General features: G+C 39.8%; 1 long non-coding RNA gene across 1 annotated transcript in view; it reads right to left on the bottom strand.

Annotated features, from left to right (window-relative positions):
* Positions 1-12,793, bottom strand: part of LOC119717059 (uncharacterized) — an 82,923-nt gene that overhangs the window by 59,716 nt on the left and 10,414 nt on the right. The window contains exon 3 of the long non-coding RNA XR_005266031.2: positions 8,897-9,001. This is a non-coding gene — a long non-coding RNA (uncharacterized lncRNA). The remainder of the gene's footprint in view (positions 1-8,896; positions 9,002-12,793) is intronic.

Genomic DNA, 12,793 nt, shown 5'->3' on the forward strand with positions numbered 1-12,793 from the left:
TGCTCTAGCAGGTACACTGTAACATCATCCTCATCCTGCAAGTTCCTGCCTCTCTTTTATAATTACTCGCCTTCATTTTTTTTTATCTTAGAATTCACTCTCTTAAGCACTAACACGTTTTAGGTATCATCAGGGAAACCCATGGAGAAAGCCCCCCCTTTGTGCTCGAAGAGCCAACAAGTGACTAGAAACACCACCTAAAAGTGCCACACCGGGGCTCAAAGCCACAAGGAGAGTAACGGGCTGGGGGAATCTGATTAAAGGAGAACAGCTCAGATGAAAACTTCACCCCCAGCTTAACCAAAATCCAACACAAAGTTTGGATTATCACAGTGAGCTGGAGTATCAGTACCAGTTGCTGAAGGCTCTGGACTAATAAGGGAATATTCAAACAAAAAGCATATTAACTCAAAGTGCACATTTTTATTTAATTAGAGGTAAAATAGAAAGAACAGTAATAGGTCAATAATAATGACTTATTACTTCCTTTATGTGGCACATTTACAATAAATGGTAATTTACCATTAGAGAGAGATATTAATTTTTTTTTTCTGCTAAAGAAATTAACATTAGTCATGTTGAGAAAGAGAAGGCTCTCCATTTCCAGCTTGAGGATTTGCATTCAGCAAGGCAGTCTGCGGATATTACAGACCCCATTCCCCCTTTAGCAATGCAGGAAGAATTAAAGCATAACCATGTATGACATCATTCCAGCTGTACGCTGATGGGCTACAGATCGTTTCATCCATGCTATTTGAAAAACATTCCACTTTCCACTCATTAGACTTGCTAAATGGATTCACCTGCCATACCCTTGGAATCATTAAAAAAAGAAAAAAAAAATCTTTGGCACGCAAGAGCCTTGCTTTAATTTTATTCTCTTAGTTGATGTACTACTACTTTAAATTCTTAAAAATAACCAAGAACATATTTTTCACTTATTCCATTGGAAAAGAAAATCTACATTTCCTGCTTTTGCTCTTGCTCTAGGCTTATTTCAAAGTTTCTGATTAGCTATCTCCAGAAAACACATACAGCATGACTTCCTAGACAAAACTCGTCATTACAGCGGGGCTGTATTGTGCCTTAGTATTTTTAAGTAGCTGCCTGTTAGCCTGTTGCACAGAAAGGGGGATTGGTTTACCAATCTGAAGTCTATTTCGGGTAATTTTCTTACTTATTTGACATGAAAATAGAGAGCTGCTATTTAACACTCCTTCCAATCACAGGAAAATATCACACAATTTGTGCACTCATTATGGCTGCACTCTTAAGTTCAGACTCATTTAAAAGCTTCGACTCTTCAGGTGGGATTTTCAAAGCTGCCTCTAGGTCATTAATTTCTAATTGGACACCCCAACCCTCTAGGCTAGCTTTGAAAAACTCATCCTAAATTATCAATATTCTACTTCCTAATAACCTGGTCTGCAATGCAGTCACCAGGACAAAACATTTTGCAATTGGAGGGAGACTGCTGTGAACATGGGAGAGAAAAGGAAGGAATTGTATTCTGCAGTTTTAATAACAATATTATTTCCCATTTCTGCCCTGAGGAGTGAAAGGGACCAAACAGATAATGGAGGGAGGAAGAGGTAATCTTTAAAAACAAACAAGATGGGAACCCAAACTTCATCCCTCCCTTGAAAACAGAACAGATTGAACAGCAATGTGCATGACTTGGGTGTACATTTAAAGTAAGTTTAAAACAAAATGGTAAAAAAAAATAAATCAGTTTAAGAGGACATTAAGATACCATATAATAAGACAAAGCAACATATTTGATAAAAATAAAATAAATAAAGTTCCATTACAAATGAAACCCCACATTTTTGAAATACAGAAGATGGGAATTTAAAAAAGTAAGTTAAATATCAATAATTAACCCTATTGGGCTAAGTATGTTCTAAGTAATAGTTACATGTAAGATTAGAAGATTTCGTTCAGGATACACATCAGCCTGAGGGACCTACTGAATTGGAGACAACGAATTACACTGCGTCTAAGGCAACAGTAGGAAAAAATGCAGTGAAACATTTGAGAATACTCACCAATTCAAGATTGTAAATAATTTGAAACATACCTCTCCAAACACACCAGGAAAGGGGAGGAGAGCACTGATCTATGCCATTCCTACATTAATTAGCAGGCATTCAAACAATCAAGTTGTCTAGTAGGTGGGGAAAAAAAATCAAAACCCTAAACCCACTCTCATGTGGGATTTTAATTATTAGTTTCTTTCTTGGAGTTTCCTAAATTCTGGAACAGCTGTAGAACTCAGTCATTACTTTGTGGAGTCCTTGCAAAGTAAATATCCGTAACCATCTCAAAGGAGAAAAAGGACTCCATTTGTTTTAATATGTCATATTAAAACCACAAATCTTTGTTTTGAAATCCAGGTTATTCAGTATAATCAGAAGGAAGCCTTATGGTTCAGCCTATTTGTTTTATCTGTCGCTCTGAGACTTGACACAGCTTAGAGTACTGTAGTTCTTATCACAAAAGCCTTGATCCTGAAAACACTAATTACACATTGGCATTCACATGCTAGGTAGCGCGCTCTGTTTGATGTTACACTGGGCATCAGAGCACGAAGAACAGCAATACTGGCAAGGTAAGAGTTAGGAACAAGCGTGGCTACAAAACACATTTCAGAATGCAAACTGAACAGCTGCATAGGGAAAACGTACACATGCACACTTAAGGCTACAGGATACTCAGTGCAATGGTCCCAGTTACTGTATTTTCAAATGTTTAGCCTACAGATTATTTTAAGTGACAAAGCAAAAGACTTCCCTGCAGCAGCTCATAATAAGCATCAGTGCAAGTTACCGGAGAAATACAACTCTTGGTAAACTTTGTATAGCTGACAGGTTCAGATTTTCTACTATCTCCTTTGCCTCTGCCTCGCACAAGTAACCTGGTGACAAGGATTATGCACAAAAAAAAAAATTAAAAAAAAAAAAAATAATGTCTACATTTTTTTTATAAACACCTTTTTTGGTGTATCAAATACAATCAAGATATTAGTAAAATACTCTACTACTAATACTGCTCAGAAGCTGGCTTACAAGTCAACATACGATGCCTGGAAAGTCACACCATTATAAATTTCAAATATTTCAAAATGCTTTAAGTAGTTACATTTGAAATACAAAATCTAGGAGAAACATTTGTCACTGTTGTTTTATAACTCCATTCATATGCATTAGGGGAAATTTTGCATAGTGAAGGAGTTCAGGCTATGCAGTGAAGAGACAGTGTAAAGTGAACAGGTGAAATTCCTGAGTAAGGTCACCATCTGGATTTTACCTGTGCACAATTCTCTTTGTGGCTTTGTCCAAAGAGTTAGTTCAGATTCAATTAATTCTATATTCTCTGTTTCAAGCTGTGGCAGCCCAGTAACACCACAACTGACCATATTGGGACATTCTTTGAATACTTAATAAGGTTTTCATTTTATGAAACCTTTATGAGGTTTTCATTTCTAGCATATCGATAGCTGGTGACATCCTTGCTTTTCCTTAAAAGGTACTCTTGCCATAATATGTATAAAACTCTAAAGCTGCATCCAAGACCAGTAATATGTACGTGCATATATTCATATATATGTCATATTCCCTGGAGCAGCAGACTATTGTACATTGAGAAGGTGGTGGTCTGTGTGGCAGCTCACCTGAGCAGTGCCCGGCCTGTGCCGCACTGTCTGTACAGCCAGACCTTCAGGCTGAGATGTGCCCCGCATATCCCTGAGCCACAGGATAAACTTTGCTGGCTCAGGGTAGCAGAGGAGCAGCTCCCACTGGCACCAGTGATTGCACCACCTGCATGGCCTTGCCTTTATCTCAAAGTGCAGCAAGAATTTCACACGTGAACACCCTTTCTGTTTGACAAGAAGAATGATGAACAGAGTTGTCTCCTTGTTGGACAAGCCTGCAACAGCTTCAATGGCCAAAACGGGGTAACCCTTTCTACAGACAGGTCCGTGTGGTGTGCAGCATGGGGGTCAGTCCCATTGGACACCGTACAGCTCAGGGCTCCCTGTATGGAAAGGGATGTACGATCATCTATGCTATTCACTCTTTCTTTTTGCTGTTAGCTCCAATAAGTAACATTTCAGATGACACTTTACAGAGTCTGAGTGCCTTTCCTACTGGGATCATAACAGATCAGCACCTCCTGGTACAAAACAGTCTCAAAATACATTTTTTTTCTAGCAAATACAGGACTACTCTGCACTTCTCATGCCCCTGTATTAAATGTACTCGACCTTTGTATGACCAAGTAGTCTTTACATGGATAGCGTACAAGTATCAAGAGAATACTTTGAGTGCATCCAACCACCAGGAAATTCTCAGTATCTGCCATTCTTCACTTCTCACTAACACACTTCTGCGCGCAGCTGTACAAGTTTGCATTTCTCATCAGTATTTCCCACATTTATACTAGTTGCCACTTCTTGAATATTAGGATAGCCTTTCAAAGTTTTATAACAATTTGGAGGACAGGAGGGAAAATTAAGCAACTAGTTAAGAACTGAGAATTAAAGTGAGATATTTCATTGTTATTACTTGCCTTGAAAGACTAAATGGACTCACATAATATGGAATTAAATTATTATTTTCAATTAAGGTAGATACACTGCTGCAGCCCCACAGACCTCAGGATGCTTTAAAGAAAATGAGGGAGGCGTTTCACAGGAGAAAAACGCATTGTGCATCAGTGATAAGAGAGGCAACACCGTGACTCCTTCTCTGCTGCTGTTCACACACTGAAGTCCAGGGTCTACCGAAGAGCAGAGGACTCAGAAGAGGGCTCTCTGCATGCATCTGCTTCTCACTCCCAACTGGTTTCTCCCCACGGTGTGCCAAACCACCCCAAGAAGCTCTCCCTTGAATCTATACAATTTTCCACAGAGATAAATAGGCAATTGAAATCTAAAGGCCCATGACCACACACATTTTGTATACAAAATGCTGTAATCTTGTAATCAATACACGATTTAACACGAAGCTAGTACAGCCCTTGGGGGAGGGGGGCTGTGCTGTGAATACTTAGTTAGGGTGACAAGGCTTGCTGCTGTCTTTCTGCTTCATGGAAATGAACGGGACTTTAATGTTACTGCTCAACAATGCTATCTGATGGTCACAGCGTCTTGGAGTCATCAAAAGCAACTATAGAAAAAAGCAGTTAAGGTAACGCTTGAAAACAGAGCATAAGCATACCTGGTTGGTTCAGAAACCCACGTCCTATGGCTCAAAAGGGAATTTGCTGCCACACTTATCGCAGCACTGACAGCAATTTTTGAGAAGTCATAGCAAGCTAGGAGAGACAGCCTGCCCCCCTTCACCCTTTAAAAAAAAAAAAAAAGCACACAAAACAACCACCAACAACATCACAGCATTGCTTTGCAGAACTAGAAAGACGGGCATACTCCTGATCATTTCTGTTATGAAAGTGTCATTATGTAGGAACAACATTTATCGGCTTTCAGGCTTGAAAAGAGCTTAGGAAAGAAGCAGGATAGCATCTACTGAATACCATTGATTCACAGAAACTATTTCAAATTTAATTATATCAGTAATGTACTCTTTCCATCTGATAAAGTTACATTCACCTAATTGAGGATTTTTTTTTAAGTGAAATTCTCAATACTAACATTGTTTTTACATTTAATTAGACAATAAGGAATTAAAAGCCAGAAACAAAGAGTGAAATTACCTTGAAATCATTACACATCTAGAAATCCCATATTTAAACAAGCTGTTACCCTTGTCCTTGCTGCTCACGACCAGCGGTGGAGACAGAGCAGTGAAATACACAGATCATGGCTCTAGCACTGTACAGCAATTGATGTGAACCACGGTTTTAATTCAAATACAGAAATTGTCTCCTGTGGCAATAGGAGGGTTGCTATTTTGGTTTTAGTTAGCATTTTCATTTGTGATTAGGACTACGGTGTGAAAAAAATGTACTGTGATCTTTACAGCTGGTAACAATTTGGGATAAACAGCAAAATGCATGAGATTACAAAATTTGAAGAAACTAGGTAAATTAGAAACACATGCGAAGTTAATACATGTGGCAAATATAATCCCAAGTACAGATGGAAGAAGCAAGTGAACAACACAGAAAGCAAGCTAACTATCAAGGAACAACATTTCCTGATGAGCTCTTCCAAGCCCTGTTAGCTAGGTTAAAGAGCTTTCTTGGTGCTGGCCGTCCTACCTCCTGCTGCAGGCTGCTGCCTTCTAGCAGGAGAGGCAAAAGGAGTGATGTGCCTGTTCTTCAGTTTCCAGTTCCGAGCCAGGCCCATTATCATGTAAACCACTATTGATTTCAGTTCACTTTAATACCCTGGACTGAACTGTGGTGGTGAAGGGCTCCAATTCATAACTCCTGTCAGATTTAGCTGCCACAGTGAAATCCACAGAGGTTGTGAATAAGAGACCTTAGAAATCATTTCAAAGTGAAACATGATTCAAATAGGCAGGTACAATTTGAGGATATATACACCAAATCACAAGGTAAATTATCAACTAGCTCTTCTTCTACAATGGACAGAGACAGTTTAATTGAATGGATACCACAATGAACTACAAGCTCAGACAGTGAGTTATGAAACCACCGCCTGAGTGGCAGGGGAGACACACAACTGAGGCAGTCAGCAACAACACAAACACCTTCCATGTTTTGGACACTCATTCTGGACTCTGCGTTACAACAAAGCAGGCCTTCAGGGAATTAATTCTCCCCTTGAGAATTACAAGAATCTACAAGAATCCCCTTGTAGCCTCACAGCACACCCTGGGTGGGCAAGATTACCAAAAGCAGTACTGCTAAGAAATCTGTGACGTGCAAACATCGCACAAGCTACTTGTGGATCCTTTGGCATCTTGCCTTTTTGTGCTTTTGCTTCCCAAGCCTACATCTGTTCAGACCATAATCTTCTATTTATACCCACCCTCCAAACTGCAATGGTTCAGTTCCTTGGCTGAGGCCAAGCGTTTAACAACCAAAACAACACAGCAATTCACAAACATATAAAAGTCTTAAGATTCATTTGTCCAGATTTAAATGTCTGCACTATACAAGCCCACTTATGGATTAAATGAATCATAGTACAGATTTATTCTGTCTTTCTACAGACAGAAGCCCACAGTCTAGACATCTAGCCCAGAGGTAGCTATTTATCTAACTACTGACATCTTCAATACAAGATTAACTCTACCTCAAGTCACTATAAGAATAACTAGAAGTAAAGGAAAAAAGAATAAGGACATTAGATTAACTCTAAAAAATTTTTCTCTTGTATATAAAGATTCCCCTATCTCGGATTTTTTTTACAAGGATTAGGCAGAAGCTTCTAGCAGATGTCCTATGGGTGAAGTTCTGCTCAGGCAGGAGGAGTTGATGATTTAGCAGACTTTCTCCATCAGGAAGTCGTACTGCCATTACTACCTCGAACAGTAAGAGCAGTCAGTTTATGGTGCCTCTTGGCATCCAGAAATACTTCTTCAAGCACATGACTAACCACAAACAGCCTAAAATTCCTCCTGTGCCCAGACTACCACTGTGATTTAAAATACTCGATCAAGACTAAAATAATACAATTCAATCAAAAGGAGACAAGAGGCAGTCATAATCTCCCTGTGTTTGCATTTACTTCTGCAACATTTTACACAGACTAAATTTTGGCAGGCAAGCGTTGCTGTCATATACACAGAAATACTTGTATGAAACAAATGTGTCCAAGCACTTTCTGCATGCCATTGTGCGTGTGTAAGGTTTGGAAATGCAAGCTGTAGTTCCCATATACATACAGGAAACCCAGGAACACGCCCAATTCATAGCCCTGGGGAACCTGGCGGTTCACAGGGGCAGTATCAGAAGATGAGATATTTACAGTGACAAACTGGCACCACTGAGGCAAATACTAATGAGGCAGCGTTGAGGCAGGGCCCACGGGGCTCAGGATCTTCTACGGATATTTTAAGAGAAATCTATGATCTCTAGTATCAAAAGCCACTGAAAGATCACTAAGAATTAAAATTGACAATGTGCCAGAATCCACCTACTATAAAACAGAAGGTCACTACAAATCCTCATTAAAGCTGTCTCACTGCTTTGACCTGATTGAAATTTTTCAAACAGTTTATTATTACCATGAAGGTAAGGGCTGTAGTTGCCCTGCCACAACCTTTCTCCAGGACCTTTGCTAGAAAAGGTGGATCTGAAACAAGGTGGAAATCTGAGAAATTGCCCGTGGACAGCAAAAGGCTGCTTAATCAACTGCTCCAATCGCCAGCAAAGAAGAAACTCTTACAGATGCCAACGAGGTGTTAATGATAGATATTATAAAAGGGAACTGCTACAGTATATCTTCCAAGGACTGCTACAAAAGCCTTGCTGGCAAAAGATCAAGAAAACAGCTTGCAAGTGCAGGACCATATCTATAATAACAGTACAATGTGACAGGTTTAAAATCCATGAGCTGTGCTGAAGTACATAGTTCAGAATCCCAATGACCCAGCTGGAACTGAAGTTGTTGAAAGCCTTGCTATCTGACCACCACAAGAAAAGATCCAAAAGCATCTCACATCTCCTCACCACTACACCTTACACTGGGAACAGCAGCAGCCCAGATCGCTTGCCCATAATCAGTCGGCTTCCACCACCACGCCTGGAAGACTTCAGCCGATAATAATAATAGCAATAATTAGCCATAGCAGGAAGGTAACAGCAAAACCACAAACCAAAATTGCCAAGGCCACCACAGATGCTTAAAACAACAGGACGTGCTAGCAGTTGGGTGTGCAAAAGAGGCAATGGCAATGTCACCTGAGTGTTTCTGGACTTGGAGGAAATACTTTAGCAGGCAACGTGGCCATCTACTTACAAAAGTATGGTGATTTTCTCCCAGCTCCATTCCTCTTGTTGTCTCTTCACTTGTGGTTCTTTGGTTCTTTTTGCTCACCACACTTGTTTTGGTTTTCCTTCTCCCCTGCAAAGGCAGAAAGACCTTTTGTTTAAAGTTGTTTATAAATCTGATTTAAGAGAAAAACTTAACAGAAGTCCCTTTTAGCATGGAGTTTACATCTCCTTTGCAGTACAATATACTCGGTATCAACCAAACATTTACACAAAAACATCTAAAGGCAAGAAAAGAAGGAAAATACATATAGCTACAGATATGTAGCCACTCTATATCCAGAGCTTTGTTTTGTTTGGTTTTTAAACTTTATAGTTGCTAATTCAGCTATAAAATAAAGTAGCTCTCTCTAGGTCAGAAGCCAGAAAATAAAACTGGATGTGTTACCAGTTACTCATTCAGTTCCAGTAGCATGTCACTTCCCTCTTCAAAGGCCCAGTGAAACAACCAAGTAAAAAATCTCCCTGGCATCTAACACCCTCCCAAACCGTAAGGAGAGCAAAGGAGCAGCATTTCATTAGTGCCCTCTGGGTTAAGTTTGAGAAGGATTAGCATTTGTGCACATCTTTGGCAATCGAACATTGCTGCTTTCGAACGTTGTCGTTGTGAGTGCTTTGTGGTCTACAAGTTAATGCAATGAGTTTTTATTTTCCTCTTTTTGACCTCGAAGATCTTCAATTTAACTACATCTGACTCGGATGAAAACTCTTCATTAGCCTCATGTGAGCGCGTTGAGAAACTGGTTAACAGACAAACCTTTCTGTCCTGGGTACCATATCATTCTTTTTTCTTAGATGTTGTGGTTTAGGGTGGATGACAGGTATCCCACTTCTGTTTTGCCTTTCGCATTATCTGATTCTGTTTTTTCTAACAATGGTTTTGCTGGTTCCAGACTGGAGTGAGCAAGCTGCTGCTTAGTAGCATTTCAGTTGAGCCAAGGTTAGACCAAATTTGATCTCACTAGACATTTTCTTTCAGAAACGGTAGATGTATTATCAAATATTTGTAACAGAAAGTGGCTGTATGTCCTATAGGAAAGCTATCGGGAAAGGAGCATGTGCTCAGACTCAAATCCTGAGCAACGAAGTAGGCAGAGTGTTCTGAAGTCCTGAAAGGAGAAACAGTGATTCCTGAAAGAGGTGGTGTGACAACAAATGTTATTAGAGAAACCAGAAACTGTACTTGGGCCAACAGTGCCATGTTACTTTGTGTCTCTTTGTTGCACGGCTCACACCAGAAATTGACACAGACAGAAAAGCAAAGAATAAGGATCATCACATATCTCCTCAATCCTGACTCAAACAGAAAACAAACCACTACCTTGTCCTCTGCAACAACATATATTTACAATCTGGTCCACAGAGGAAAACATTTCACCTTCCACTTCAAAAACATACAATCCTTATTTGGGATATAAAAAGCAGACAAGATATTACCACACCATTGATTATGCTACCAGACGGTGTTCATACGCCAGGACTACAATATGAGAAAACATTTTCATTAAAAAAAAAAAAAAGTAACAGTGAAGAAAAATGCATTCTGGTAGAATTTCTGTCATTCTTGCATGAATATATGTATGTTTTCATAAGCAAGATAAAGAAGATCTGGTTATGTTGTCCGTAGGCAAAATATATTTTCATTTGTCCATAAATTGCAAGCCAAACTTGAGCACAGACATTGCTTGCCTGGAAGCTTACCAAATACATATTTCTTGAAGTAGCAAAGTACATCAATAATATTTCTCCAAGTCTTTTATTTCTCACTTGCTAGTGATTACTTTACTTACTCTGCATCACCACTTCATCTTTGTAAAGATGCACGCAGACCCAAAGCAAGCTCCTACTTCAGCATGGCATCTGAGCACATGTTGAACTTCAGCACCAGAAAATTCAGCTGAGTTGTTTGTGTATTTGCTCAAATATAATCATCATTCCAATTTCTGAAATCAGACGTAAGCAACAGTAACACTGCAAGCAAGGCAACATCGAGCACATCTCACCTGTTCATTGCAACTGAGACCAATGGTTCTGGCTGCCCCTGTCATCTCCTGACTGCTTTTGCAAGTAGCTAAACATCCTCATTTGTGTAGAATCACAAGGTAAATCCCCAAACATCCCCATTAAGGAGGGAAAAGTCACCTCCCTTCTCATAGAAAATAATACAGCACTGAGACTACACAACAAACAGCAGGAACATTTTGCTATAACATTAAAAGAAATGCTATTAGGAGCATCTATAGCTGTGTGAATGAAATGCTGAAGCCTAAATGCTTAAAATGAACAAAGAAGCAAAGGAACCACCATAACAGATGTGATCAATTCAATGCTCTCCCTCCTACAACACTCATTTGTGGTATATGATACTGTATTTGCAAAATAAACAAAACCAAAACCACCTGACCTGGGCAATTAAATGGCACCCTAACTACAGTGAAAATCTCATTGTAACCTTAACATTTAAATGGTGACTTCTATTTAAAGCACAGGAGTTTGTCTCTGACTTTCAAGAACACTCAGGCATGACTAGCCAGGTTCTATGGTGCTTCACGACTGAAGGAGACGGCTTCTGTTAACTCAAAAAGCCTCAAATAAAGAAAACTCATATGTACAGAAGAATAAAAACAGCTGATAAAGAATATTCTGTCTCAAAGTTCATGCCACGCAGCAGCAAGAACCACAAGATGGTGATAACAGGTATTGTCAACCTCAGGTCAAGGATACTTGCTATATGCTCTGTCAATACACTGTTAACCATGATTGATTTGGTCCAGTGACAGATAATCTATTATGCACTCATACTCCAACCCTACTAAATCAAAGATAGTTTGTCTAGCAGAACAAAATGACACAAAATAGGAGCAAGTACAAAGACAGAATAGTAGCTTTCTCTTCATCCAACTTCTCCTCCTACAAGAGGGAGGAAACCAACATACAGCAAAAGCTTTAGCAAAATGCTAATTTAAATCTTTCTAGTGAACGTAGGGGAGGAGATTAATATTCCAAATGAAAACACACATTGATAGAAGAGAAGCAGTAAGAAGTCCTAGTGAAATGTCAGTCGCAAATAGACTGAAAACAAAGAACAGAGGGAGAGAAGTGAACTTCAGAGTCAAGCTGTGTAAATGTATTTACATAAACCCTTGGGGTGAGCCTGGTTCCATTCCCTCATTGTCATCAGCTACTGTATACAGGGGAGAGGGGGAAATCAATCCCCTCAGAGCACCAATTAGCATAGTTTACATGCTTTTATACCACTGCCTGGGACAAACTTGCAGCTTCCGCTCGATTCCCTTTCATATTCTTTCCTCATTTGATGCAGATACCTTCCTACAGACAAGATGTCTGGAGACAGGATCTTCTTGATACCTGCACTCTAACACCACTATTCTAAAGCTAAAGACTGCTGAGTGCCTAATGCCATCGCAATCCACCAGCTTATAAGAAAAGTGAGTGTGTTTACCATTCGCTCTTAATATCCTGATATTTGTGATATCAGTAGCCCAGTTGCGCTGAGATGGGTAGAAGTGTGACAGGCAAAACCAACAAAGGATGGCACAGACACCTGCAGCGTGCAGACAGAGCATGGTCCCTGATCAGAAGTGAGGAGGGACTAGAGGGACGTGCCACCATTGACCTACCTCTGAGCTGGCCTGTCCTTGGCAAATCAACCAATACCTTTCACAGCTGCACAAATCCATTTCTGGCTGTACTGAAGAACCTGATTGCTATGCAGGGGTGTGGAGAGTTATTAAATAAGATCTCCCCCTCGGGCCTTTTTCTTTTAAAGGTCTACATGGCATGGGCCAAAACTAATTTTCTCATCCAACCACTTCTAGCGAGAACAGCTCAGCCACATAGAGGA

Source organism: Anas platyrhynchos, chromosome 5 (genome assembly GCF_047663525.1).
Source record: "Anas platyrhynchos isolate ZD024472 breed Pekin duck chromosome 5, IASCAAS_PekinDuck_T2T, whole genome shotgun sequence".
Taxonomy (NCBI): domain Eukaryota; kingdom Metazoa; phylum Chordata; class Aves; order Anseriformes; family Anatidae; genus Anas; species Anas platyrhynchos.